Genomic DNA, 7,179 nt, shown 5'->3' on the forward strand with positions numbered 1-7,179 from the left:
TGCATTGAGGCCAGAGCAGGACTGGGTTTAATTTTCATGCTCTGCGGTGAGACTCATGGCTCCACAGAAGCGCCTAGAAAACAGATCCGATGTGGTGCAGGGTGGCCCAGCTAAGTAGGTGAGAGCCTTGGGGCGGATCAGGACGCTTTGAGCTTGTCTCCTAATTTTGTCATTCATGGAGCTAAGTTTTTTTTTTTTTTTCTTTAAATGGCGGTGGTGGGAGAGAATTGTTTGGAGGAAGCAAGACCACATGAGAGGTGGAGGTGACCTCGACCCAGGGTGGTGGCAGTGAGGACCGTGGCTTCTTCAAGCACGGCTAAGCTTCTTAAAGTCTAGACCCAAAAGACTAAGTTTCCAGGAATTGGCACTGGAGCCAGAGATGACACAGTCCCTGCTCTCAGGGCCACAATGGAGGGGGGTAGTTAAGCACCTAGGTAGTTTTTATATGGCCTTGAACTTAGCTGGGGTGAGGGTCAGATTCTCAGGAAGGGGTGTTATGGAGAGCTTCTTGGAGGGGAGGAAAAGTGACAGGTAATAGGTGAGCTGATTCTTGAAGGTTGAAATAAAGAAGTTTGCCAGGGGCTTCCCTGGTGGCGCAGTGGCTGAGAGTCCGCCTGCCGATGCAGGGGACGCGGGTTCGTGCCCCGGTCCGGGAGGATCCCACATGCCGTGGAGCGGCTGGGCCCGTGAGCCATGGCCGCTGAGCCTGCGCGTCCGGAGCCTGTGCTCCGCAACAGGAGAGGCCACGACAGTGAGAGGCCTGCCTACCGCAAAAAAAAAAAAAAAAAAAAAAGTTTGCCAGGGTCACTCTAGGCAAAGGGACAGTATGTGAAAAGGTAGAGAGGCAGCCACAAAGCACATGAGATTTTGGAAACCAAGAAGTGGGCTGGAGCATAGATTCATCCTGGGGGCGTGGCTGGAGATGTAATACCTCCTTAATGAGCAAGGTCCTCAGGGGCTATTAGAGGGAATCCTAAGTGGGAAGAATCCAGCTTTGTTCCCCGAGGCCCACCGTGCCCTTGGCCCTTTCTTGAATTACTGCTTCTCCCATCCCCCTGCGTGAGTGATGGTCCAGCTCCAAGCTGAAGAAAGGGGGGCGTTGTCAGTGGAGAGGAGTGAGGGAGGTGTTCTGGATAGAGGAGACCAGAATGGGGGAAACTGGGAAGCCTGGCAGAGGGCGGGGTTTCAGGCGTGGAGTGGCAAGAACGGGCTGGGCCAGGGTAGTCAGGACCAAAGCAAGAGGAGCTCCTGAAGCCTGGTGGAGGATTTGGTATTTGAAGGGAGTGGGGGGCCATCGAGGGGTTTGAGGAGGGGAGTGAAGAGGGATTTTGTGATTTTGAACAATTGCTGGGTCTGATGTGGGAGAATTGTTTGGAGGAAGCAAGACCACAGGAGAGGTGGAGGTGACCTGGACCAGGTGGTACCAGCGAGGACCTCAAGCACGGCTAAGCTTCTTAAAGTCTAGGCCCCAAAGACCTTTCCAGCTCTTTCTTGTCTCAGCCCACCGTTTTCTGCCTGGGGACTGATGCTGGGAACTTGTTAGTCCTTTTAGGGGAGGTTTTGGTCTTTTGCCCATAGGTCACCTAGGGCTTCATCAGGGTGACTGTGTGTCAGAGTGAGCCCAGCATCCATGTGGCACAGTGGGCAGGGAGAGGAGAGGCTGGGGCTCAGAAGTGGAACCAGATCATGGAGTGTTTGGAAGCTGGGCTTGGGGGTCCTGAAGGAACTGGAAAGCCCTTGAAGGAGAGACGAGTTCAGATGTGTTGTGTCAGAAACGTCACTTTGGAGACAGGGTGGGACCAGAGGGGCTGAAACCGGAAGCAGGGTGGCTGTCAGTCCAGACAAGTTGTGAGGACTGCAAGGCATGGCGGAGGGTATGGATTAGAGATCGATCGAGAATAAATCCACAGGACTTTTATTTGTTGAGGTCTGGACTTGGGTAAGGGGCAGGGAGACTCGCCAGGTACGATGACGCTGTACAGTAGAACTTTCTGTGATGATGAAAATGCCCTGGATCTGTGCTGTCCAGTTCACTCGGCACGTGTGGCTGTCAAGCATTTAAAACGTGACTAGTGTGACCGAGGAACTGAGTTTTAAATTTTATTTAATTTCAATTGATTAAATCCAGGAAGGATACCCATCGCGTGCACATGGTATAGTGGGGATCGCACTGTTGTGGGCTCTGCTGTTTTAAGTGTTACCCCTTTTAGTGTTTGCAGCAACCCTGAGGTGTAAGATATTATTCCTTTTTTACAGATGAAGGAAACACAGCTCAGAGAGACGGAGTAACTCGACCCCATATTAAGTAGTACAGCTGATACTCGGTTAACTTCTAAGCCTGGACTCTTTCTGCTGGATCCTACTTCCTCCCTCAAAGAGCTTCAAGGTCTCTTTCCCAGGAGACTGAAGTCCTCTCCAGTGGTGGCTTTGTTTCCCAGCTGAGCCCTCCTTATCTGTTCCTTATCTTATATTTGCTTGCTAAAGTTAACCGGACAGCTGTGTGGTGAGCTGCCAGCCCGGAGCAAACAGAAAGCTCTTCTGAGCTAGTTGTTTGCCCGAGGCTTCTTGCTGCCTCTGGTATCTCCTAATGCTGGCTGTTTCTCTTAGCATTTCTGGAAAATGAATGGAGCGAGGAAGCAGGTGAACCTGCAGATCAGCCAGACTGTGTGGCTTGGTATTTATAAAGATATGGTCGTAAAAAGAGGTACAAATGAGTACCTTACATGAAGTTTTGCGGTCACAGTGGACCAGCTGGTGCCCGGGATAGTGGCAAGATTATGGGACATAAGCCAGGAATGAGTTTATAGCTTGTCCCCGGACTCCCTAGGGGACCTTGACCAAGTCACTGCCTCTCAGTCTCAATTTTCACATCTGTTATTTAGGGTATTTGACATCGCGGAACCTTTAAGATCCCTCCAGCTCTAAAATTCTATAATTTTAGATTTCACTGGAGGTTTACTTTCTAGAACATCTCTTATTCCTCTTGGGATGGATAAATGCTGGTGCTTCAGCATTTGGCCTCTGCATTGATACATTTTAATAAGCCATTATTGGCTTATTGTTAAGTAACGTGTCTATTTGAGCTGTGCAGTGTGTCACATCTGATGGACAGACTGTTAAGCAGTGACCACTTCAGATGTTGGCAGTGTTCCTGGTAAAATGTCAGGTATGTTTGCTTGCCCTCCTGAGCTGCACTGATGATTGGAGAAAACGTGCAAGGCTCCATTTAGCATGGTGGCTGGCCTCTTAAAAGGGTTTAATGTCAGCGTTGGCCAGGTGAGAGGTAATAAGAGCCACGTCACAGGGTTGTTGAGAGCTTTACGTGAGAATGCACGTAAGGTGCTTAGTGTTTGCCCTTGAATCTAACAGGGGCGTAGAAAGTGTCAGTAATTAATGTTGCTTTTTGAACTAAACTGTGGCCTTTAAATTCTTTATTAGTGGCGGGTTTTGTTGTTTTCTCGGTTTGAGCTCATGTGCCCAAGCAACTCTGTTTGGAGGCGATGGTTTCAAGAAGCAAATGAGCACATTTTGATCATTAAAAAATAAGGACTTTTTCCCCCCTGCAGTTTATTTTGACTGAATAAAAAGTGATTCGTTAAGTAGCATGTTTTCAAATTACGGTTTTGTATTTCCTGTAACTTGAAGAAAACAATTCGTCCTGAAGATCTCTTACTAGTAATGACTGGGTTAAGTTTTACCAGAATCCAGGTTAAATGAATATGTCATTGTGGAGAAGTCGTGTTGAGCCGAAAGCTTCCTGTTGCTGAGGGAGAGCAGCTGGCTGCTGAGGTGGTTTATAGTAATAGATGAACATCTTAAGGTTAAGTGCCTTTCAGATATTTGACTCAAAATCTTCACAACAATCAGTGATGTGGATGATGGCATGCCCATTTGACAGATATGGAAACTGAGGTTCAGAGCGATCTCAGGGCTGGGGGATATGGTGGTGTCTCCTGTCTCCAGATTCTGTATTTTCTCCACCAGAGCCCCAGGTGTTGTGGTTTCAGGGCAAGCCTCTCCTTTGCAGTTCTGGAAGCTTAATTATTCAAGGTCCATTTGCACCTTGTTTTCAGCTCAGATGAACCTACTTAGGCTAACCAAACTCGCCAGAAATACCTCTACCAACTAGACCCCAGATGATTCGTTAGTGGTTAGAAGTCTGTCAAATGTACTTGAAAACTTCCTCTTGTTGCCGAATGATCTCTGCTTCTCTGGCCCCCCTCCCAGTTAACACCGGGAACCAGACTGCCACGAAAAAGGCAGTTGGAGGGACTCAAGGTAGAGAAAAGGGTGAGGAGGAGGATGTTAAGGACCAGGTGTGTCAGTGTCAGTGAGCGGTAGCCCCAGGCACTCCTGCGATACGCGGATGGAGCTGGGAAGAGCTTGCTCGTGGCCGGAGGCCTCCAGACCTGCCTGGGTGTAGTCGCAGGGCGATTGGTTCGGCCTCATTTAAGGACATTCCAGTCCTTAGGAACCACACTGGCTACAGGGGTTCCATTTAATACTAGTATTAATATTTCAGGCCTCCTGCCTCCTGTGAGTAGCAGATTTATAAATCATTTCTTAGTGTGGGTTACTTTTGTAACAGTAGCAGAGTGTGATTCCAGAGCTAGCTGTGTTGCCAGGCCTTTACATTAGTCAAGTCATTTGTAGTCACAGTGGCCTGACTTTTTCCACAAATCCTGGGGGCGTCTTATTCCATCACTGTGGATTGGGTACAAGTGGGTTAAAAGCGAGCATTTGGAAATTTTCATGAATCTTTGCGATGTCCCTGTGTAAGAGGAATATGTTTTGAGCGTGTCTACTGTAGGCCCCTCTTCCTTCATTGTCATCAGGGGCTGTACAGCTTGGGAGCTCTCCTCTCCATGCTCTTATGTACCACTCAAAACCCATGTGATTATTTACAGGAAGAAGTTAAGTTTTCTTAAGAATATCTTTGAGGATCCCACAGACTGGAAACTTCTAATTCAGGGTTTGTACTTAAGTGAAGATGTAATTTATAATAGAAAGTGATTCGTTTTAAGTTTTTTATTATGCTACTTGTAATAAAATACTGTTCTTTTAAAAAAAATATTTATTTATTTATTTGGCTGCACTGGGTCTTAGTTTTGGCATGCGGGATCATTGTTGTGGCATGCGAACTCTCAGTTGTGGAATGCACTCTTAGTTGCGGAATGCACGTGGGATCTAGTTCCCCAACCAGGGATCGAACCCGGGCCCCCTGCATTGGGAGCACAGAGTCTCACCCACTGGACCACCAGGGAAGTCCCTAAGATACTATTATTGACAAATATTTTCTCCCTCCCCCCTCAAAACTTTATGGACCCTTTTCACTCACTGATCTGTGCTTTTTTTTTTTTTTTTTTGGTCTTGATACTTTTGTCTTTTTTCCCATCCCTCTGCTCTTTCTGCCTGTGTAGAATGGTGATGAGCCCTTCAAAGAACGGCCAGTTCTGTAGATCAGCACCTGGGCCTGGTTCGGCAGGACTCAGGCTGGCCTCGCTGGAGTTGCTCACGCAGTTGTGGTCATCTGGCCGCTCGCCTGGCGTTGAACGGTCCCTCGTAGCCTCGCATGCCTGTCGAGTGGACGGTGCTGGGTTGTCAGCTGGTGTGCTCTGCATCGGTGGCCATCCAGGAGGCTAGACTGGGCTTTAGGAGGCTGAGTTCCAAGACGACAGGCTCCAGTGTCAACATGCTTATCAAACGCTCACTTGCTTGTTTGCCGACATCCCATTGGCCAAAGAAGTCACATGACCCAGCCCAGAGCCAGTGAGAGTGGGACTGACTGCACAAGGGGCGGGGGACCAGGAGGCTTGATGGAGCGGGTCGGGGAGGTCACTGACAGTCTGGTGCAGTGGAGTTAGGGAGCTGGGGAGCGGGACTTCGTTTTGCTAGCTGTAAGTATCAAGTTTGGTGTTTGTAGTTTATTCTGTTTTGCGTTAGACTCAGTTTGGTGAACATTTATTTAGTGCTGGACACTAGGGATTCAAAGGATAAGTAAGGCAGTCTCTGGCTACTCCGAAGTTCATAAAATACTCATGCTCTCCGATTTTAAGCAGAAAATATCCTATTCAGACTTTTATTCATGGCTTTAAATAAAAAGGACAGGAGCTGCCGATACAAATCTGTGTTGGGGCCTGATTTTGCTTTCAGAAAATGCTGATAGGTCCTGGAAAAAAAAAAGGGTTACCATGGTGACTTGGCTTTGGGCCTGCAAAGTGTGGTGACGACACAGTCACCAAGGAAGCCAAAAGGTGCCGTGTCTAAAAGGTCTCTGAAGGCTTTTGTTCCTGTTGTCTGGAACCTGACTGGGTTGGAGGAATGGTGTTAGGGATGTAAGCAGAACCCCAGAGGCTTGCCCACCTACGGGAACTTCTAGGATCGGGCACTGAGTGCTTTGGAGGGAGATCTCCTGCTTGGCCCTTGGTTTAAAAACAAGGAGAGAGTTGGGGTACTTTCTAAGTCATTGTGAGATTTGGCTCGGATGATTATGCTGCTGAAAGAACAGGAAATGAGGTAATGTCTTTCAACATGCAGTGTTATAATGAACTGTAAACGTCTAAATATGGGCAGCTGTGCAGTTCATCATTACATAGTTATTGTGTTGAGATTTAATGTAATTGGGTACTTCCTGTGTTGGCTGCTTTGATCCTTACAGACACCCATCGGTATTAAAGCTTAGAGGCTCACCTGCCTATTGAGTCTGGAGCGTGTGCGGTTCTGTGGGAAGTGCTGCAGAGCCGGCGCCAGGCTTTCATCACGCTCGGGAGGCGAGTGAGTGTTGAGCGCTCCAGCCGGCAAACCACCGGCCAGGAGTGCAAGCTGTCGCCTGTTATGTCCATGCTCAGTGCTTGCAGTGGTAACTTGTTCTTTTGGAAAACTTTGAAATCACTTAATTCTGGAGTTAAGTCCAGCCCACAAAAGTTTAATTTGTTCGTACCTTTTTGCAGATGTGTAAATGCAATGTGTAGGTTTTCCATTTGTGTCTACCTTCGTACGTATATGGAGCATCGAAGGCAGCTGAGCAATAATTGAAAGAACTGGAGAGAGATTTTGAAAGTTCTTCACAGTGGTGACAGTTTGGGGCATGTGATTCTTAAGCCATCGGTTGACCAGTGACTGTTTAAAAAATATTCTAAAATGTCTTGCAGAGCAGGATGAGGTAGAAGACCCCTTTCC

This window comes from Leucopleurus acutus (genome assembly GCF_964270905.1).
Source record: "Leucopleurus acutus genome assembly, chromosome: 11".
Lineage (NCBI taxonomy): Eukaryota > Metazoa > Chordata > Mammalia > Artiodactyla > Delphinidae > Leucopleurus > Leucopleurus acutus.